The sequence below is a fragment of the Fukomys damarensis genome, unplaced genomic scaffold (assembly GCF_012274545.1).
Source record: "Fukomys damarensis isolate Sample0158 unplaced genomic scaffold, DMR_v1.0_HiC HiC_scaffold_20, whole genome shotgun sequence".
Taxonomy (NCBI): domain Eukaryota; kingdom Metazoa; phylum Chordata; class Mammalia; order Rodentia; family Bathyergidae; genus Fukomys; species Fukomys damarensis.
Window position 1 is genome coordinate 30430018 of NW_022900932.1, and position 23612 is coordinate 30453629.

The following is a 23612-nucleotide window of genomic DNA, read 5'->3' on the forward strand; positions in this document are numbered from 1 at the left end:
AAAACCACAAAAAACCAAAACAAAAACAAAACACACACACACACACACACACACACACACACACACACTCACTCACAGGGCTATGGATAGGGCAGTTCTGTTCAAAAGGTATTGAGAGCCCAGGACACCACATCAGTTTCTCTGTATTCCAGGATATCCTACATACACTATAAGACTTTTGTACAGGAACAGACTTGCTGATCAAATCACTCTATTGTTTTAAAACTTTTATTGTATCATGGAACCCCAGTGCCTCAGCCTGGTGCAAAACACCCATCACAGTTTATCCCCAAACTCCTCCTTTTCATCTTTGGCCCACATTATAATTAATTAATGTTACATGTTTCTGCACATTCACTCACTCTCCATAGAATGACCTTCTACCACTCATCTGATAAACTCCTACACCTCGTTCTAGACCCAACTCAAACGATACATGAGATTCTCAACTTATTTACTAAGGTGGATTTATTAATATTTATATTATTTTAATGTCAGAAGCACGATGTTCATACTTTAGAGATATCACTTTTTTTATCCGTGGCTGGTTATCTCATTAAAATATAAATTCTAAGGACATATGAAAGTATCTTACTTTTTTTTTAGTAAGGTAAAACTTATATACCATGAAATCCCCACATGTGTGATGCACATTTTGATGAGTTTTGACAAATAAATATACGTGTGGAATAATTGAAATCTAGAATATTTCTATCATTCACAGAAAATTCCTTGTGACCCCTTCCAGTCACCCTCCACCACAGCAAGAAACTACAACTCTATTGCCACTACCACAGGTTAATCCTGCCTGTTCTTGGATGTACATGTGTAACATCATTTACAGTTACAACATAATTTTCAAAAGTGCTTATGCAACTTTAAAGTTTCAAAAGCACTGTATGAAGGTTGTTTGTTTTACATCCACGAAATTTAGTGTTGTCCATACCTAATTTTAGCCACTGTGTTGGATTTTAAGGTAGCATCGTGTTGTCTTTGTTTTTTGTTACAGTGCTGACTATAAAATCCAAGGCTTCCACATACTAGGCAGTGTTCAACCCCTGAGCTATATACACATCCCCAGCCTCACGTTATGATTTTAATGTACATTTTCCTGAAGACTAATATCTTAGTCACTTTCCAGTCACTAGAACAAAACACTCAACACCCACAACTTAAAGGAGGAGAGGTTGACATTGACTCACATTTCAGTCCATAGTCAACTGGCTGTAAGACAAACTGCATGGCATGGGCGTGTAGAGGAAAAGTTGCTCACATCGTGGAGGTCAAAAAGCAGGGTGAGAAGGGAGGAGGTTGAATGGGGGAGATACTACATGTCCTTCACATCACAACCCCAATGATCTACCTTTAATCAAGCCTCATTTCTTAACGGCACACTCAGCTGCTGAGCTCATTAGCAGCTGTATCCCCTGATGAATATGGTGCCACAACCTTACAAAAAACCCACCTCTGAGCACATGAGGCTTTGGGGGGAAATTTTCTTTTTAAACCATAACAACTAATGATGCTGTGCATTTTTCATGTGCTTATTACCCATCTTATGCTTCTTTTTCTCTAAAATCTTTCTTTACCTATTAAATTTAATTTATGTGACTTAATTTACTTCCTTTCTAACTTCTTAAGGTAGAAAGCTACCATGGATTTAAAGCTTTTTCCTTTTCTAGTAGAAAACTTCAGAGCTGTACCACATTCCACAAATTTTGATGTTCTATTTTCTGTTTTGGATTTAAGTATTTTCCTATTTCCTGTTTTTTAACTCCCTCTCCAACCTCTGCCATGTGTCATTTAGAAGTGCAATGTTTAATATCCAAATATTTATTTAGGGCTTTTCTAGATATCATACTGTTTTTAATTTACAACTTTATTATTCTGTGATCAAAGCACATCATCTGCAAGATTTGATCATTTTAAGTGATTCTTATTTCTTGCCCGCATTATATGGTCTGTATTATATTCCATGTACACTCAAAGGAAAACTGTGAATTTTGCAAGCTGTTGGATATAGATTTCAAGAACTATCAATCAGATCAGATCTCCTTTATCCTTGGTAATTTTTTACCCACTTCTTTTGATAATCACAGAAGAGTGCAAAAAAATACAAAATCCTCTAATTGTAAATTTCCTTTCTCCTCTCATTTCTCTAATTTTTTTCTCCACATATTTTGAAGCTGTGATATTAGATATATATGCACTTATAAGTAATATGTCTACTCAATGAACAATGTTACCATTTTGAAAAGTTCTTTTTATTTTGAGTAGTATACCTTGTCTTGAAGTCTAATTGTATGATGTTAATATAGTCACACCATCTTTGTGATGCTTACTATTTACTTGATATATTTTTTCTATCTACTTGTTTTCAATATGTATCTTTTTAGCAATTAACTTAAAATGTAACTAATGCCTAAAAACAAAATTTATACATATTAATATATTTTTTGGTATCTTTACAGTTTAAGAGTTTCTCGTGGCTGGAGTTGTAGCTCACTGATAGAATTTTTAGCTAGCATAAGTGAGTCCCTGAGATGGATAGATAGATAAATGATAGATAGTTATTGAGGGGGGAGAGAGTAAGTTCCTTAGTTGAAGTGATTAATTTCCTCCCTCCTTCTCACTCTGTCCCTATGCAGGTGCAGTGGCAGGAAGTGTGACGTTCTTCTGCAGCAACTCAGCACGGTCAGTATTCTGAAAGCATTGGGAAACAAAAGGAGAGTGAAAAGATGGCACTGCCATACTCAAAACTTGGCTCATGCTAAGAATACAATTATCAAACTAAACTGGAAATTTTCAAACTACAGTGTGCAAATCTGAGTACACATTAAAGTCAAGTAATGAGGTTTAAAAGAAAAAGCCAATGTCCAGAAGGCTTCATAAAGTCTCCTTAAACAAATATGGCAGGCCTTGGTAGGGGCTTATAAATAGAAGTTCTTCATTATAAAGTATCTTACATTTCTTCTTGCTGAGACAAAATATCCAAAGATAAAGGAGAAAAGTTTATTTCAGGGTAGTTTTAGCAGCTTCAGTCCATATTTGGCTGGTTCAGGGCAGGGAGCATGGCAGAGGGACACCACAGAAGGAGCAGGGCCCCCAGTCTGGGGCAGAGTAGGCAGGAGACAGCAAAGCAGCAGCAGCAGCACCAGCAGCAGCAGTGAGCCTTCCTTTCCCTTTTATCCCATCTAGGCTACAAGCCTATTTGATGGTACCACCCACTCGTAGGGTGGGACACACCCAGAATTATGCTAATAAGTTGACTAATTTAGCTATCAACCCCCTTAATCCCTTATTCACATATTCTATATCCAGCCACCACTGAAAAGCCCAACCTATGAGCACATGAGTGTTTGGGGGGACATATGTGTACAAGCCATAAAACAGAAGTTCACACATTTTAGTATGTTCTCAAATAGTGGTATGTATCAGTCTGATGCAGTAGGTCTTAGGTGGGGTCCAAGCAATTCTATTTCTAACAACTTTCCAGGCAATGCTGTGCTATAGGTTCTGGATCCATACTTTGGCTTATCTGGATCTTTGCATTGCAAAATGTGGTCCATGGGCAAGCAACATCAACATCACTTATGAACTTGTTAGAAATGACAACTCTCAGGCTCCACCCCAGACGTGCTGCATCCGATCTTAAAGTTTAGCAAGATCCCTAGGTGATTCAGATGAACATTAGCATTTGAGAAGCACTTTACAGGAAGTGATATACAAGGAGCTGCTAAATTGCAATTTCCTTTACAGAGTCTAATTTAGTAAGACTTGGTTAAACTCTGTAGTCTATACTTCTGATTAAGCCTCCTTGGAAGTTCAGAGGTAGGCATCTCAGGACAATATTTTTGAGAATCTCCACAGTAGGCATATTTTTAAATGTGTCTAAGTCTCAAATCCTTCACCTATAACAAGGCAATGACTTGTATTTGTTTAAAGTGAATGGAACTATTTTTTTTTCTTTCAACTCAAAGATCTATGGTTTGTACCAAAGAATGATTTTTCTACTCTTTTATCTAAAAACAAAGCTTAAAAATTATTTTAGTTTTTCACAGTACAAAAATATGTGCCAAAAAGGAAGTTATGCTTTTTAGAAAAATACCTCAGCATCTTACAATAATTGTTTGTGCCTGGAGATTAACTTCAAACTTTTCAAAAACATTGTACATGCGTTTTTGCAATATGTAAATACACATACAATATACAGTAGTCCAAATTTTTATTTTGCCTCTCACCCTTTCTCCCAGAGCATGGTTTCAAGATATAATTTGTAGTCAACTGCATAATTAATTCAAAAATTTTACATTAGACTCACTATAATTTAGGCACTGAAGACACATGATAAAGAAAATAGACAATATTCCCACTCCAAAATAGTAAACCAAAATCCCATGGGAAGAGAAAGGGAACTTTCTTGTAAGCTTTGATAATCCGGGCATCAGCCCACACTGTTAATAAATGTTCCTTGTTCCTAAGATTACCTCTATTTGTGGCATTAGTCTGTGCCAAGTGGTGAAGGATATACAAAGAAAGATTAGACTGTCCCTATCTTTGATAAATTTAAAATCTATATGGAAGGAAGATATCAAAATAATTGAATAAATAGCAATGCATTAATTAATTCAACAACAACAAAATTTCCTGAGAGCCAAATAAATGGTACTGAGGATAAGAGCTAAAAGTGTTTTTTGGGTGTTTTTTTCCTGGTACCGGGATCAAACTCAGGACCTTGTGCTTGTGAAGCAGGTGCGGTGCCACTGAGCTAAATCCCCAGCTAAAAGTGTTTTTCAAAGGACATGAAAAAAATCCTATAAACTTAGATAAAACTTCATAAACTATACATCTGATGAGGGACTTGTATTCAGAATATGTAAAGAACCCTTGTAACTTAATAATATAAATAAAACCCAATTTTAAAATGAACAATGGATTTGATCAGTTATTGAAAGAAGATACCTGCTGCACATGGATAAGAACATGAGAAGATATTCAGCATCATTAAAGAAATGTAAATCAGTAAGATAATACTTCATCCCTACTGGGTGACTGTAATAAAAAGAAGAGACAGACAATGCTGCAGAGTGATGTGTGTCTATAATTTCCAGATACTTCATAGGCTGAGGCAAGAATATCAGTTGAGCCCAAGAGTCCAGGGGCTGGATGGGGCAACATAGCAATATCTCATCTTTTAAAAAAAGACTAGAAGTCTAGAGGAAGAGCTCTGTGTAGAGGAGGTACTTAATAATCGAAAGTGCAAAAGTGAGGGTGTGTGTGTGACTAGTTGAATAAACTGTTCTTTTTTCTTTTATTATGTGTAGATGGGTTTCTCTTTGAGAAGCTGCCTGCCATGCCCTGAGACTTATAACTGCTTTCAGTCACACGTAAATGCATTTCATGACTTTCACCTCCACTTCAATATAAACCATTCTTTTTTTAAAAAAAGGCTAGTTTTGTAAAGGGTGTAGAGAAATCAGATCCCACAACATTGCTGCTGAGAATGTAAAATGGTGTCATTATTTTGGGAAATAGTTTGGCAGCTCCTCTAAATGTGAAGCATAGTTATCAGGGCTGGGGATTTAGTTTAGTGGTTCTGCTGTCTATCTCCTAAGCATAAGGACCCAAATTTGATCCCCTGTACAAAAAACAAAACAAAACATAAAGTTACCATATGATCTAGCAATTCCACCTCTAGATATTTATCCAGTAACAATAATAAGATATGTGCACACAAAACTTGTACACAAATGTTCATTACACTATTATTCATAATTATAAAGAAGAAATAACCTACATGCCTGTTAGCTAGCAAATGGGAGCTCCAAATATGTTATATCTAGTATAAAATATTATTCTGCAATAAAAAGGAAAAAAATTACAATATGAATGAACCTCTAAAACATTATGCTAACAAAAGAATCCAGTCCCCAAAGATTACCTATTGTGTGATCCCATTATGAAATGTCCAGAATAGGCAAACCTACAAGGTTAAAATGTAAATTAGTGGTTGCCAAGGTTCTGACTAGATAAGGAAGAAGGAAATGAAGAATAACTGCCAATGGGTATGGGTTTGTTGTTGTTGTTGTTGTTGTTGTTGTTTTGAGATAGGATCTCACTGTGTCATTCAGGCTGGCCTTGAGCCCATGGTGATCCTCCTGCCTCAGCTGACAAGTGCTGGGATAACAGGCATGCACCCCCATGTCCAGTAGGGTATGTTTTTTATAAAATGATAAAATTGTTCTAAAATTAGTTTATGGTGATAGCTGCTAAACTCCATAAATGTACTTAAAACCATTTAATTGTACATTTACACTTTAGGGTACTGTATGTAAGTAAATCTTGATAAAAATGCTTAAAAGAAAAGAAAGTCTGACACCTCATGTCCCATTCCAATCACTCTTTTTTTTTTTGCCTGAAATCAGCCCTATGTGTAGTTTCTATCCCAAGGTTGCTGTTCCTGTGTCTTCATCTTCCCAAACAAGCAGAGCTAAGATCTTGGTACTCTTTAATTCCAACATCTGCATGGTAGGAGTTCTCCACCCTTTCTGTGTATCAGAATAGCTAGCCAGAGTCACACTGTAGATCTCTTCATTGGAGCTGGAAGTACAGGAAGTGCAGTGGGCAGCTCAGGGTCAGGGACTACAACAGGGGAGCCCTGCCTTGCTCCGTGAGCAGGGCCCGTCCAGCGTGTTCTAGGGGGCCTAATCTGCCCCCTGACCTATCCTATAACAGTAGTTGCTGGGCGATGGTGGGTAAAAACAATAGCCCAGAGGAAAAAAGCTGAATGAAGGAGACCAACTAATTTAGAGATGTCTGTGCAGGAGATCCCTGATCAAGTGGAAGAGGAGAATAAAGAGCCCTGGGATAGGCGGGTTTGCCCACCAAGACATGCCTGATAAAGTCAAAGTGACAATGAGTTTTTAAGACCTTGGAGGAACCAATATTCATTGAGCCAGAAATTTTAGAGACTACAGTGAAGCTGGACATGCCAGTCATCAGGTAGGCTGAAGAAGGAGGATCACAAGTTTGAGGCCTGGGTAAGTTAATGAGACCTTGTTTCAAAAAAAAAAAATCTGGGGATGTAGCTCAGCAGTAGAGTGCTTGCCTGGCATAGGCAACACTTTAGGTTTAAAATCCAGCACTACAAAAAGGAAAGACAGAGTAAAAGACACTGGAGTGAAAGGAAAAGTCTGGTGAAAAGATTGAGCCATCGCCAGCTGAGAGGGACATAGTGGAGTAGGACATCTGCCAGGAATCTAGGACTGCAGTCTATCAACTTTGCCCTGGATAAGTGAGGCCAGCAAGGGTGGTTACATCGCTGGGAACACTACCATCAGGCCTGCGGTTGCTGGAACAAAAGTTATTTGATTTCTCCATCCAGTTACCAGTTTTGCTTGTCCACCTGCTGCCTATAAAAAAAAAAAAAGTGTTTGTCTTTGCAAATATAAGAGCTCTGTTTTCTCTTTGTGCCTTTTTCCCCAGGCAACTTAGGGTTCTTTTGCTCAGTTTGAAATAGAAATCACAAAGAGGCAAATACCCTCCTAATGAGGCTTTATGGGGCTTATGCTCAAGCATAAGGCAAACAGCATGCAAGAAAGAGATCTCCATCTGGCTCCTTGAGAAAACAGAAAAGCTTATATGGTCTGAGGCATTATCACCACTCCAGGAGCAATCAGAGCAGCATAATCTATGCACAAAAAGGCTGCAAGATTTAAAGAAAGCAGGTGGCATAAATAGGGCCATCCTAGGATGCTTATTTTTAAAAACCTCCTTCTTTAAATGACAGACAACATGGTAGGGAATTTAGGCCTTTCTTATTCTGTCTCACCTCTTTGAAGCTGTGCTATTCGGCACTAATTCTCCTTGACCAGAGAGGGCTAAATATTTCCAATTCTTTCCTCCCATGGCTGCTCTTTTTGAGTTGGTAACAGCACTTATTTGTCTTGGGGCAGTTTTGAGCTTTTAGGCCATCCAGGTCTTCAAACACATCAGAACCTTTCCCCCTTGTGTTTCCAAAGTCCTTTAATTGTAAAACTAGAATAACAAAGAGGTGAGCCCAGACAGAAGAGTTGGAAATGGCTCAGAGCGGGTATATGGAACACATGTAGTTCAAACATTCTTCATGGTACCAATTTTTTTTTTTTTTAATTGGGGATTGAACTCAGGTCCTTGTGCTTGTGAATGGAACTGCTGAGCTAAATCTCTGGCCTGGGTGCCATATTTTCTGAAGGGCTGTTTGGCTTGTTGACTCACATGACATCCTCACCCCTTCCCCACAAACTCTGGCCTACCTGCAGACCAGAAGACTTCAAGAGGAACAGTGACAGATCAGGCCAACAGTTGGTGCATAAATTTGTCCGTTGTGAATCTCCATAGGATTAGGAACCAGTGTTAAATGGGTCTCCATCTGAAAGTAGGTCAGAACCATTGCTTGGGAAATGAACAAAGTAGAGAGCCTTAATACAGGTGGAGTCAACCATAATACACTTCTCTTTTTCTCCCCATCCCTTGCAACCAGAACTATGAGAGATATTTGTAATCCCCAGGATGATGAACACAGCATTCCTTAGCCTTTGAAAGCCCACACCTTCAGGTTTTAAAAGGAAGGAAATTCTGATTTGTGCTGCATCATGGGATGAACCTTGAAGATGGTATGCTCTGTGAGATAAGCCAGTTGCATGAGGAATAACACTGTTTACTTCCATTTATGTGAGGTATCTATAGTAAACAGATTCATAGATACAGAAAGAAGAAGGGTGGTTTCCAGAGGTGGGGGGGGTTGTATAATGCATATAGTATCAGTTTTACAAAATGAAAAAGTTCTGAAGATTGATTGCACAGCAATGTGAGTATACTTAACAACCACTGGGCTATATACACTTAGAAATGCTTCAGATGGTAAATTGATGTTTTGTGATTTTTTTTAACTACAATTTAAAATAATAGTATATCTTCTTAAGGCAGATAAGTGTTGGAGAGGATGTGGAAAAACTACGCCCTCATCAGTAGGGAATATAGAACAGCACAACCATATTGGAAAAACACTTAGGTAGTTTGTTGAAAAGTTCAACATAAACATAACCCTATAATTTACCAATTTCACACTTATTAGTCTATCTAGAAGAAACGCCATATGTATACAAATGGAGCCATATTCATAAATGTATATAAAAGCATTATTCATAATATATAATATTTGTATGCAATCCAAGTGTTCATCAACTGGTGAATAAACTGAATGTATTACAACCATATAATGGAATATTATTAAGCAACAAACAGGAACAAATCACCAACACATGCTACTACATGGAGGAGCATCAAACATATTATGCTAAATGGCAAAAAAAAAAATACCAAAGACCTATGTGTCATTTTGTTTTATTTCATTTATACGAAATGTTCAACAAAGGCAAATGTATAAAGATCAGAATAAGGCAGATCATCATTTGCCTAGGCTTGGTAACACGAGAGATAACTGCAAAGGGACATAAAGGAACTTTCTGTGGCAGAAACTGAAAGGATGCTGAATATTGTGCTGGATAAATTAAATTTAAAATCACTGAAGGGTATTTATTTATTGATTGATTGATTGATTGATACTGGGGATCAAACTCAGAACCTTGCCCTTGTGAGACACGCACAGTGCCACTGAGCACTGAGCTAAATCCCGGCCCTGAAGTGTCTATTTAAAATGGGAGAATTTTACGGTATATAAATTATACCTCAGTACAGTAAGCCCTACAATTTTTTTAAATTTCAAAACACCAAGTACCACACATAGATGACCCACCTTAGAGGTGGGTCCTCTGGCTCTATTCCAGCTGCCCAGGCTGTGGCCTTCTGGAGTGAGGGTGAGCTGTCTCCACTGAACTTTATGCCAGTTGAAGACTTGTGAGCAAAATCACACACACACACACACACACACACACACACACACACACGTCCCTCTAATATTTATAAAATCTCATATCCCACAGATTCTAGCATGCTTTTCTCTCTTCCTGAAGAAAAAATGAGTGTCATAGGAGGATGCCTATAGGTAAAGTGCATTTGATAGGAACTTCAAACTTTAGCCCCACAACAATTCTCCAAGGTTGTCACCTTGGGACAAATGTGAAACAGCATGAGTGGTAAGAAATTCCACTTTCATAAACACTGAGACACAAACATGCCTGATTTTCAATGACAGAAACACTTTATTAGCCCCTGTTTACATGTAGAAACTGAAGGTTTTTTTATTGAGTTTTTTGGTGCTTTTTAAGTATACATTACAGTTACATTCGTCATTGAGATCTTGTACCTTCACCTGACAGGTCTTGGTTCTCATTTTCCCCTTATCCCTGCCCTTCCTTCACTCCCTCTACCCTCCCCTATTCACAAAGACTTTGTTTCCATTTTTTCATTTTCTCATATTTTTTTCTTTTCCCTTATTTCCTTTCTCCCACCCTTCCCACTTCCCCTACACCTTTAGCCCTTTTGTTCCTATTTCACATTATCAGTTATACAATTTGGATCTTATTTACACTTTAAGTTTTTCACACCAGAGAAACCATTAGGGATTTGAACATTTGTGTTTTATACTGAAGAGCATGGCCTCAGTATGCATCCATTTTCCTATGAATGACTCTAGTTTCTCATTCTTTATAGCTGAGTAGTACTCCATTTTATAAAAAACCAAATCTTCTTTAACCAGTCTCCAACTGATGGGTGACTGGCCTGTTTCCAAGTTTTAGCTATTACAAACTGTGCTGCTATAAGCATAGGTGGGCATATGTCACTGTGATATGATTCTTTTAATTCTTTTGGAAAGATATGCAACAGAGGGATGGCTGAGTCAAATGGGGGCTCTAAGCCTAGTTCTTTGAGTTATCTCCATTTTGATTTCCACAGTGGCTGCACCAGTCTGCACTCCCACCAACAATGGAGAAGGGTTTCTGTCTCCCCCAAACCCCACCAACATTTGTTGTTGTGTGATTTCTTGGTAGCAGCCATTCTTTTTGGGGTGAGGTGGAATCTCAGCGTTGTTTTCATCTGCATCTCTTGAATGACCAGTGATGTTGAACATTTTTTCACATATTTACTTGGTATTTTTACTTATTTGTCTAAGAAATGTCTGCTCATTTTAGATGCCCATTTTTTGAATCAGGTTGATATTTGGGGGCCCTGATTTTCTTTGAGTTCTTTATATATTCTAAATAATAGTCCTTTGTCTGAGGAGCACCTGATAAACATTTTTTTCCATATTGTGGGTTGGCTCTTAGCTCTGTTGGTGGTTTCTTTTGCAGTGCAGAAGGTTTTTAAAAAGATGAGACCCCAATTGTTGATTCTTTGTGCTAGTTCCCATGCTACTGAGGATTTCTTCATAAAGCCTTTTCCTATGCCAATGTTTCAAGAGTTCTACCTAACTTATCTTCCAGCAAGTTTAGTATTTCTGTTTTAATATTTAGACCTTTAATCTACTTGGATTGTAGTTTAGTGCATTGTGAAAGATAAGGATCTAGTTTTAATCTTTGGCAGGTTGAAATCCAGTTTTTCCAACACAATTTATTAAAGAGTCTATCTTTCCTGTACTGAGGATGGTTGGCTACTTTGTCAAAGATAAAGTAGCTGAGTTCATCTGGAGTTGTTTCTGTATTTTCCAATCTATTCCACTGATCCATGGGTCTTTCTCTTTTCCAGTATAATGCTGTTTTTATCACAGTGGATTTGTAGTACAGTTTCAAGTTGGGGATGGTGATACCCCCTGTCATGTCTTGTTCCCCAAGATGGCTTTTGCTACTCTAGGTCTCTGCTGGTTCCAAATGAATTTTTGGATTATTTTTTCTAGTTCTGTGAAATATACTGTTGGAATTTCATTTGGGATTGCATTGAATCTTGTAGCAGTTTTGGTAGTATGGCCATTTTCATTATGTTGATTCTTGCTACCCAGGAGCAGGGAATATCTCCATTTTGTTATATCCTCTTGGATATCTTTTTTCAGAGTGCTGTAGTTTTCAGTGTAGAGGTCTTTTGCTTCCTTCATTAGATTGATTCCTAAATACTTCATTTTGGAGGGGATGCTATCGTAAAAGGAATTGTTTCCCTAATATCTTTGTCAGTGAGTCTGTTATTTGTGTACAAGAAGGCTATTGATTTTTGAGTGTTGACCTTGTATCCAGCTACTCTGATGAAGGTGTAAATTAATACTAGAAATCTTTTGGCAGAGATTTTTGGGTCTTCTATTTAGAGTATCATATCATCAGCACATAATGACAGTTTCACTTCTTCCGTTTGTATCTTTATTGCTTTTATTTCTTTCACATGTCTAATTGCTAAGGCTAATGTTTCCAGAACTATACTGAACAGTAGCGGTGATAGTGAAATCTTTGTTTTGTTCCCAATTTTAGCATGAAGGTTTTCAGTTTTTGACCATTTAGGATAATGTTGGCTGTAGGTTTTTCACAGATAGCCTTTAACAAGTTGAGATAAAGACCATCTATTCCAATTTTCTGTGGGATTTTTTTTTTTAATCATGAATGGGTGTTCAATTTCGTTGAATGCTTTTTCTGCATCTATTGAGATCATCATATGGCTTTTGTCCTTGACTCTGTTAATATAGTGTATTACATTTATTGATTTACATATTTGGAACCATCCTTGCATCCCTGGGATAAATCCAACTTGGGCAGGTGTATGATTTTCTTGATGACCCTCTGCATTCTGTTTGCAAGTATCTTATGGAGGATTTTTGTATCTATGTTCATTAGAAAGCTTGGCCTGTAGTTCTCTGTTTTGGTTGGGTTTTTCCCTGCTTTGGAAATCAAAGTAACACTTCCCTCCAGGGATGAATTTGGAAATATTGCTTCCTTTTCAATTTCATTGGAAAGTTTAATGAGTAGTGGCAGTAGTTCTTTTCTAAATGTCTTATAGAATTCAGCAGTAAAACCATCAGGACCTGGGCTTTTCTTAGTTGGAGAACTTTTTCCTTTTTTATTTTTTTTTGAGACAGGGTCTCACTATGTAGTTGAGACTGACATGGAACTGACTATGTAGCCCAGGCTGGTCTCAAACTCACAATGATCCTCCTGAGTGCTGGGATTACAGGAATGCGCCACCATGCCCAGCTGGTAAACTTTTAATTATGTTTTCAATTTCCTTGATTGTAATTGTGGTGTTTATAATTTTTTAAGTCTTCTTCATCCAACTTTGGTAATTCATAAGTATCAAGAAATCAAGAAATCTGTCCATTTCTTCTGTGTTTTCCGTTTTATTAGAATACAGGTTCCCAAAGTAGGTATTAATGAACCTCTGGATTTCTGCTGTATCTGTTGTGACTTCACCATTTTTGTTCCTTTTTTTTTTTTTTTTGAGAAAGTTGGCTAAGAGTTTATCGATTTTCTTTCGAAAAACCAACTTTTCAATTCATTGATTTTTTTTTATCATTCTCTTAGTTTCCATTGCATTGATTTCTGCTCTGATCTTTATAATTTCCTCTCTTGTATTAGCTTTGACTTTTTCTTGTTCTTCTTTTTCTAGGAGCCTTCATTAGATTGATTCTTAGATACTTCATTTTTTTGGATGCTATTGTGAAAGGAGTCTGTTATTTGTGTACAAGAAGGCTATTGATTTTTGAGTGTTGACCTCGTATCCAGCTACTCTGCTGAAAGTTGTTCTTTTTCTAGGAGACTAAGATTCCTCATTAGGTTGTTTATTTGAGCTCACTCTGTTTTCCTAGTGTAGGCATTCACTGCTATGAATTTTCCATGTAGAACTGCTTTCATTGTATCCCATAAATTCCTGTATGTTGTATTGGCATTATCATTTATTTGTAAAAACCAACTAATTTCTTCTTTAATTTCCTCTGCGACCCATTGATTGTTCAGGAGAGTGTTGTTCAATTTCCATGTGTTTGTGAAGTTCTTTTGGTTTCTTATGCTATTGATCTCCAGCTTAATTGCACTATGGTCTGATAATATACATGTGATAACTTCAATTCCTTTGCATTTATTTAACCATGTTCTATGAGCTATTATATGGCCTATTTTGGAGAATGACCCATGTGCAGGTGAAAATAATGTATATCCTGATTCTTTGGGGTGGAACACTCTGTAGACATCTGTTAAGTCCATTTGGTTGAAAGCTTGGTTCAGTTCTAGTATTTCATTGTTGATTTTTTTGCCTGGATGATCTGTCTATTTGTGATAGTGGGGTATTTAGGTTCCCCACCACAATTGTATTAGTGCTTATTTGGTGTTTCATATGCCTTAATATTTGTTTTGTGTAGGTGGGGGCATATATATTTACAATTATCATCACTTCCTCTTAGATTGTTCCCTTTATAAGGATGTAGTGGCCTTCTTTGTCTCCCTTAATCAGTTTTGGTTTGAAATTTACTTTTTCTGTGAATAAGATAGCTACCCCTGCTTTTTTCTGGGCTCCTGTAGCATGGAGAAATGTTTTCCATCCTTTCATTTTCAGTCTATGAGTTTCTTTTCAACCAAGTGTGTTTCTTGTGTGCAACATATTCTTGGATTTTTCTTCTTAATCCATTCTGCCAGTCATTTTTTATTTTTATTTTTTGTACCAGGGATCAAACTCAGGTCCTTGTGCTTGCGAGTCAGGCAGTGGAACCAATGAGCTAAATCCCCAGCCCCCCAGTCTATTTTTTTGATTGGTGAATAAAGCCATTGACCTTGATCATTATAACTGATATACATCGACTTATAATTATCATGTTATTTTCCTGTTGGTGGCTCTTTTTAATTTTTCCTCCTCTCCCTTTAGTTTCTTGTCTTGCCTAATTGATTTGCTCTGTTGGGCCTCATGGTGTTGTGACTTTCATTGTCTTTTTCTAGGATATTGTTTAGAATTGTTTGTAGTACTGGTTTGGTATTCATGAAGTTTTTCAGGTGTTCTTTGTCATGGAAGTATCTTATTTCCCCATCCATTTTTAAAAGAGTGTTTTGTGGGATACATCAATCTAGGTTAGAGGTTGTTTCCTTTTAGGGCTTGAAATACTTCACTCCAGGCTCTCCTTGACCTGAGGTTTTGTGTTGAAAAGTCTGCAGTGATTCTGATGGGCTTTCCTTTGCATGCAATTTGTTTCTTTTCTCTTACTGCTTGTAATATTTTTGTTGTTGTTGTTATTATGTGTTTAGATGTAGATTTTTTTTTTATCATGGCTAATTGGGGTCCTATATGCCTCACTTATCTGTATGTGAAGTTCTTCCCCGCTGTTTGGAAAGTTTCCTGTCATTAATTCCGTGAACAGTTTTTTTTTTTTTCTAGTCTTTTGTTGTTTCTCTTGCTACTTCCTGGATTCCTGTCAGTCTTATGTTATTCTTCTTTGCATCATCTAGGAGTTGTTGGATCAATTTCTCATGTTCCCTTACTGTTTTTAAGAGAACTCTTTTCACGGTCATTGACTGCAATCCTATCTTCTATATCTCAAATTCTATCTTCACATTTATTCATTCTGCTCTCTGTGAATGCTTTCAATAGAGTTTTTATTCTGGATATCTGTTTGAATCTGTTTCATGGATTCCATTTCTCTCCTATGTTGGGCATTCATGGCTTCTATCATAGTCCTGAGCTCATCTATTTTTTTGTCAGTTTTTGATCTAGAGTCTCTAATCTTGTCTTTCTTTGGGCTCACCATCTCTGTAGTTATCTGGGAACTTATTTCTGTTTTGAATTTTTCTAGAGACTGATTGATCTGTTTTGTTACATCCTGTGCTGTGAATTCAGGGTGTCCTGGTGGTTGATTGTCAGATTTTTTCCCCCTTGTTTCCCATAGAATTTGCCATTTGTGAACTGGAAGTCTCTATTTGTGCCCTGCTTAAGTGTTTTCTCATTTTTATTTTTATTGTTAGGCTGTCCTTGTTTTAATTCCTGGGTTTGTACTTTGATCTTCCTGATATAGCTGCTCTTTAGGTTTGAGTCTCTAATGCCTCAGGGACACTCTCATTTTTGTAGTGTCAGAAAGGACAACTCATTAAATCAATCACAACCCTTTAGCCCAATTGATACAGTCAGCAACACAACAGCATAAAGCACACTTAGAAATTGACCATTTGTGGTAGTTATTAATCTATCACCTTTAACCATGTGAATTAAATCAAAATCGAGGACCAGCCCACAATGTTTATAGTGAATAAACTCTTCAATATAGTGACTTTACCCTTCAGGATGGGGACTTAGAAGGAGTTGGGAGGAGAGGAATAGATAGGTGAAAGAATAGGAGAAGTTTTTATGTGAAGCCACAGGACACAGGATGATCATGCAAACTCCAGGAAACTGTTGAAGAAAAGAGGAAAAGTCAGAGTGCAAGAACAAAGTGAATAATAGAACAACTTAACAGTAATAGGGAAGCTATAAACTGTACTTACTTTCCTTTGAAATGAGTGACCATCAAGCAAAGGAAAAAGAGAGGAGAAAGGAAAAAGAGAAGAAATCCGAGTTAGGGCAGGAACCGGAACAAAAAGGGAGATGAAGAATAATGTGGGGGACAAGAGACTGAGTGGAAATAAGAAGAAAGAAAAAGGAAGTATTTGAAGAATAGAAAGAAATAAAATTTTAAAATTAAAAATAAGAGGAAAAGGGGCCAGGGATTTAGCTCAGCGGTTTGGTGGCCTGCTTAGCAAGCGCAAGGACCCGAGTTCAATCCCCAGTACCAAAAAAAAAAAAAAAAAAAAAAAAAAAGAGGAAAAGAAAGAACAGAAATTTGAAGAACCTCTTTCAGGGTATATATCTACTGACACAATAGACAATGTGGGCAGCAATGTGCACAGCTAAGTCAATTACTCTCAGCTAGCCAGTTGCAGACCCTTGAGATTCAGGCTGATTTCTGGCTGCAAGGCCCAAACTGAGCTAACTAACCTCCTGCAGGGTTGAACTCTGCAAGGTTCTACTGCAGGTTCTGGCTGCCCTTTCCTTAAAGATAGTCCAAGTTCTGATGGAAGGTAGTTATCCCTTTGACTTACCAACTACAGAGGTCTGATGTGCCTTTATTGCTGTTGTTCACGTCCATTCTATCTTCTGGAGCTCAGTAAAACGGCCTTTATGACCACCTGTGTCTCTGCAGTGTGGATCCAGGTACTGGCACAACCAGGAGGCCTGAGAGCACGGGATGGGGAGGGAGATGCTGCAGAGGGACCCATGTGGCTGGGCAGTTCCCACTGGTCTGCTCTGATGAAGGCTTGTAGCACTGGAGATGGAGGAGGTGGAGGAACAGTGAGCTCCCCACCCAGCTCTCAGAAATTGAAGTTTTAAAAAGAAAAAATAATTTTGTATGATCACATAGTGTGCAAGTGACTGAGCCTAATGACCACCCTATAAACCATGGTACTGTAATGTCTTCCACTCCACTATCTTATATGACTTTTTAAAATAATATGTTCTTCCCTCAAGAATTTCTCCACCTCTTGAAAATAGCTGACCTATCAGAGAATGGAATTTGGCATGCATTCAGTGTACTCTGGTTGGCTCTGGACAGTCAGACCAAGATGGGTTCTTCATCCCTTCTACTTAAAGGGAGCAGATGAGTGACTTCCAGCCCTGGAGCCAGCCCTTTCCGGTGAGCCTGCCTCTTCTTGCTTGTGTTGTCAGAGGGCTCCACCCATTGCTGTCCTGGGAAAATAGACACACTCTGCCATTAGGTGATCAGGAAATGAAAGAAACAAGAAGAGATTGAAAGTGAGGGTGGTTAACCCACTGTATGAAACTTGAAAGTGTAAAAGAGAACAGCTGCCTGGAAACAGTGAAGAGAAAGGATATCTGGCCAGTGAAAAATCTGAGACTTAGGTAGAGACTCTTGGTTTGCTGGGGGATAATGGTGCTGTTTTGATGATTGCCTGTTGGGAATGGGGAAAGAGTAACTAAATAGAAAGGGGAAGGAGAGCCACAGCTTCTGTATTTTGAGAATAACACTGCATAAAGGGTGCAAGTTCATAAGTGACTGCTGTGTTTTTAATTTCTGAATAGCCCCCAGCCCCTCAATGCTGACAGGAGATAGGAAACCACTGAATCATGTCTTAATATTGTCATCCCACCAACCTGAAAAATGAAGCAAACTTTTGGTGTCTAGATTGCAGTTTTTCTTGCCTTTGCAGGAAAAGGAGGTGAAATTAGTGTGAATGTAGGTGTCTTTGCTCCACAGCTGCCGTCGTCACACCTTAAAAAGGAAAGATCACCTTATTCTGCTGGTGTTAAAAAAGTCTCAGGCAACTGACAGTTTTAAGAACATTAAGCTTCTTAGAATAATTTTCAGATATTTCTAACAATGAACTCTGAAGAATGGAAATGCAGAAGGAGAGAGAGTGAGAGAGAAAGAGAGAGAGAGAGAGTTCAGATAAGGAACTGTAGAACAGCAAATTCAATATCTGAGGCTGAGAAGTTGCTCGGTCATCCTTGAATATGTCATTTAGTGCTGAATTCCACAATCTTCTGGATTACTATGGTTTTGCATTTGGAGATAATTTCTTCTGCTAAGAGAGGGGTATGGGGGTGTTTGCCCTGGGGCAGACAGACTATAGAGGATTCACTATAGAAGATTTTAAAGCTATGTAAAACTTGCAGCAATTCTAAGCAATGCCAGTGATGAGAGATTCCTATCTTCTAATTTAGTTTAGGACTGAAATTTCTCTTGGGTTTTCTTTTCTTTTAAAACCTTTATTTAGGCATAATTCATGTAACATAAAATTTACCTAAAGTATTCAATTCAGGGCTGGCGATATAAGTCAGTAATGGGCATATATGCTTAACATTTCTGAGGCCCTGGGTTTGATCTTCAGCACCACTGAAGGAGGCACACACATACACACACACACACACACAGAGTATGCAGTCAATGTTTTTTAGTAAATCCACATAGTTGTGTAGCTATCACCACAACCTAAGTTTAGAACATATTTATCACCTGTTCAAGCTTAGTGATACATATGTAAGTTGCTAATTAGCACATTTTTATTGCTAATCCTCATAGTTTTGCATAGCACATGGAAATTAACTTGGAGAATTTCAGTTATATTGTTTGCCCTTAACTGAATTTAGCTACATACATTTGTTTTGAAAATAAGTTCATAATAGTGAGGAATTACTTATGGTCTCTCAGTGGTTTTTCCTCCAACTTCTGTCACTTACCTATTCCTGCACTTAAACCATGGATTCCAAATAAACAGGAAGAGATTTAAACAGTGTTTTGAGTTATCTTTTTTTTCTGGCATAGATATTTTAGGTGAAATTAATCAGATACAAAAATATTTTCCGAAGCTAGAAAAACAGTGAAACACAAAGCTTTAAAACTGTACCTTGAGGATTTGTGCATAGACATTGTGGAGAAGGCTACACAATTATAAAGACATTTATGTATATATACATATATATATGTATATATATATATATATACATATATATATGTATATATACATAAATGTCTTTATAATTGTGTAGCCTTCTCCACAATGTCTATGCACAAATCCTCAAGGTACAGTTTTAAAGCAAGCCCTGATATTTATATTTTAAAAGACTAATGGTTCAAAAAAAGAATGCCAAGAAAATATATGAAAGATGCTGGTTTTTCATTGCCAAAAGAAATTAAAGTCAGTGTTTGAATGCCAAGCACTGCACACCCATTTTAAAGCAATGGATTTTAAAAATGCCAGTGATTACTGTTATTTAATCATTTTCTCAGATTTATTTATCAGATGAAAAATTTAGGAAGCTTTCACTAATTATAAAAAATAATGTGTGACAAATATCCTTGTGGATAAAACATTTAAAAAATCTTTTTGAGACTTTATTTTTTTCTTTCAATGCTGAAGATCAAATTCAGGACCTCTTGCATGCTAAGCTAGCCTTTTACCACTGAACTACATTACCACCCTACTCTGATACATTTGAAAGTCTTTAGAATTATTTTTAAAAACAATCATATAAGTCTTTTCTGGACTTCATGGGATTTCTTGTTAAATCTGATTTTTATGTCTCTATCCAACTTATCTTTATGTTTAAGTCTTTCTCTGTTTTACATCTATTCATTCATATGAAGAGCTTTTCTAAGTTAAAATTATTAAATCATGTCCTTTGTTCTGAAGATAGGCCACTAAATCTCACTACATTATTGGATATGAAGGCCAAGTTTAATGAAGTCATTGACAAATATTTCTAAGCTAACATTTAAAAACAAAAAATGTAGTGTTATTCATTACCACATAGACCAGTATCTAAGTATTTCCCTTCTTTAAAAAATACATTAATGTCATTAAAAATACCAATCTGTTTTATTTTGTTGAAATATTTAAATTTTTAACTGGGTGTGGTCATGCACACTTGCATGCCCAGTTATTCAGGAATCAGATGCAGGATGATCCCAAATTCAAGTCTAACATGGGCAATTTATCAAGATCCTACCCCAAAATAAAATATAAAATGGGGTGAGTAAGTAGTTCAGTAGTAGAATGCTTGTCTAGCATAGGCAAAGCCTTGGGTTCAATACACAATGCTGAAAAAAATCAATTTTTAATTCTTATTTTTACCAACATGATTATATATTCATATATATGAATATTCAAATATATGCTCATAAATGTGAATATTCATTTATAAATGAATATTATATATAATGTTAAATAAAAGACAGCATTGTATTTCTTTCCTGGCTATTTCTAGTTCTTTCTTTCTTTTTTCTTTTTTGGTATTAGGGATCAAACTCTGGACCTTGCACTTGCAGGACAGGCATGGTGCCATTGAGCTAAATTCCCAGCTCACTAGTTATTTCTTTATTGGTATTACTGAAAATAATTTGGTCAAAATGAGTGAGGAGCGTTGAAAAATCCTGCATTGCAAGATATTTGACCAGTGTATTATTTATCTATTGGTTGGGTTTGCCACGGCCAAGGCTGAAGGGTTTCACAGAGTGAGAAACGATAGTGAGAGATTAAGAAAGTTAAAGAATAAGATAAAGGAGACAAATACAACAGTAAAGTTTACATAGTTGAGGCAGATGGGAACTCTTTGTCCTGATGAGGCAAAAAGTTTGGTTTGCATCCTCAGCACCTTTATTTATGGTGTAGATAAGAAAACCCAGGAGTTTGATCCCTGGTACCAAAAAACCAAACCAAACCAAACCAAAACAAAACCCCAAAACAAACAAAAAACTGAGAGGGTATGCCTGATTGGAACAGGGAAAATGGCTAGGATCTGCAGGGACAATGTTTGATGTTTCGCTGGCAAATGGGTGGGAAGGAAGACAGTCCTCTTCTTGGCCAGGACTTGCTCCACCACACCTTCTTGTCACCTGTTCTCCTCCCAAGGGGCCCTGCCTCATCTATGGGAGGAGGCAAGTTAGGCCTGGCATGGTGATCTACAGTGCATCGCTCCCAGCGTAGTTTACTCTTTTAAAAGACTATGTTACCATGAATAAATATATACTAGTGACTTTCTTTCTGCAGCTTACTGTATTAGAACCTAAGTTAACATGATTCACTTCTGATGCTCATAGATACTGTACCAGATGCCAGGACTGGCGGTTTCCCATGTATTGCTTGGGTCTGTTGTCTTATCACCCTCATGAAATAGGTTTTATTATCTTCATTTTATAGAAGAGGCATAGAGAGGTTTAGCAAAACTAGCAAGCTTACGTAGAAACATGTAGTTTCTAACTAGTAATGTGTTTGAGTCACGATCTATCAATGAGTGGAATTACCTTGCAGATGTGCACAGTGTAATTGTAAGTTAAATATGTATCTTTAGAGATAAAAAGATAAGATAAATCATATATGCCAATTGTTTAGCAAAGACCTAGGCCAAAACCTCTCAAGTCAGGAAAAGGAGTCATTACTGGGGACTCTCACAATCAAGAAGGCTTTGTAGGAAAATCCTTTCACAAAGCTTTACAAGGAGTATTTAGATTTGGAACTTTAAAAGAAAAGAAGAATCACATGAGGAAAAGTTTGGTTTGATCCTGGCTTGTCAGGACTCTAAGAATTGAATTAAATTGATTTACAGAGCTAAGAGAAGAGTGAGGCTAAAAGTAAAAAGTAAATTTCAAACCAAAACTAATTAAGAGAGACAAAGAAGGTCATTATATCCTTGTAAAGGAAACAATCCAACAGGAAGAGATTACAATCATAAATATATATGCACCAAATATTAATGCCCCCAACTGTACAAAACAAATATTAAGGGACATGAAACACCAAATAAGCACTAATACAATTGTAGTGGGCGATTTCAGTACCCCATTGTCACAAATAGATCATTTAGACAAAAAATTAACAACGAAATACTAGAACTGAACCAAGCTTTTCAACAAATGGATTTAATAGATGTCTACAGAGTGTTCCACCCCACAAAATCAGAATATTCATTCTTTTCAGCTGCACATGGGTCATTCTCCAAAATAGACCACATAATGGCTCTTAGAACATGTTTAAGTAAATGAAAAGGAATTGAAGTTATGCCATGTATATTATCAGACCATAGTGCAGTTAAGCTGGAGATCAATAGCATAAGAAACCACAAGAACTTCACAATCACATGGAAATTGAATAACACTCTCCTGAAGAACCAATGGGTCACAGCAGAAATTAAAGAAGTTAGACAGTTTTTACAATTTAATGATAATGCCAGTGAAACATACAGGAATTTATGGGATACAATGAAAGCAGTTTTATGTGGGAAATTCATAGCAGTGAATGCCCACACTAGGAAAACAGAGCAAGCTCAAATAAACAACCTAATGCCAAATCTTAAGTTCCTAAAAAAAAACAAAAAAAGAGCAAGAGAAACCCAAAGCTCATACAAGGAAGAAAATTATATAGCTCAGAGCAAAAATCAATAATGCAATGGAGATTAAGAAAATGATACAAAAAATCAACAAATTGAAGTTGGTTTTTCAAAAGAATAAATTAAAAAACTTATCCCCAAAAAAAGGAAAAAAAGGCTTAAATCCATGAATTAGGAATGAAAAAGGTGAAGACACAACAGATCCAGCAGAAATTCAAAAGAACATTAATACGTACTTTTATATACTGTACTCTAATAAAATGGAAAATAAAGAGGAAATGGACAGATTTCTAGATACATGTGAATTACTGCAGTTGAACAAAGAAGATAAAAAATTTTAAACACACCAATTACAATCAGACAAATTGAAAATGTAATTAAAAACTGACCAACAAAGAAAAGCCCAGGTCCTGATGGTTTTACTGCTGAATGCTGTAAGACATTTAGAAAAAAACTACTTCCACTACTCATTAAATTTTCCAATGAAATTGAAAAGGAAGTAATATTTCCAAATTCATTCCTGGAAGCAAGTGCTACTTTGATTCCCAAAGCAGGGAAAGACCCAACCAAAACAGAGAACTACAGGCCAATCTCCCTAATGAACATAGATGCAAAAATCATCCATAAGATACTGGCAAACAAAATACAGAGGGTCATCAAGAAGATCATCCACCTTGCCCAAGATGGATTTATCCCAGGGATGCAAGGATGGTTCAAAGTATGTAAATCAATAAATGTAATATACTATATTAACAGAGTCAAGGACAAAAACCATGTGATCATCTCAATAGATGCAGAAAAAGCATTCAATGAAATTCAACACCCATTCATGATAAAAACCC

The 23612-nt window shown here is 36.9% G+C and overlaps 2 long non-coding RNA genes across 3 annotated transcripts in view; both read right to left on the reverse strand.

The window, feature by feature from the left end:
- Nucleotides 1–2629: 2629 nt before the first annotated feature.
- Nucleotides 2630–17000, reverse strand: LOC104847713. The gene is made up of 3 exons (XR_776223.2): nt 16968–17000; nt 8295–8410; nt 2630–2703 (listed from the first exon to the last, which is right to left on the reverse strand). It is a non-coding gene; the product is annotated as an uncharacterized LOC104847713 (long non-coding RNA).
- A 544-nt stretch (nt 17001–17544) lies between these two features.
- Nucleotides 17545–23612, reverse strand: part of LOC104847705 — a 24992-nt gene continuing 18924 nt past the window's right edge. For both annotated transcript variants that reach the window (XR_004518272.1, XR_004518271.1), the window contains 2 exons: nt 18040–18157; nt 17545–17613 (listed from right to left, as the gene is read on the reverse strand). This is a non-coding gene — a long non-coding RNA (uncharacterized LOC104847705). The remainder of the gene's footprint in view (nt 17614–18039; nt 18158–23612) is intronic.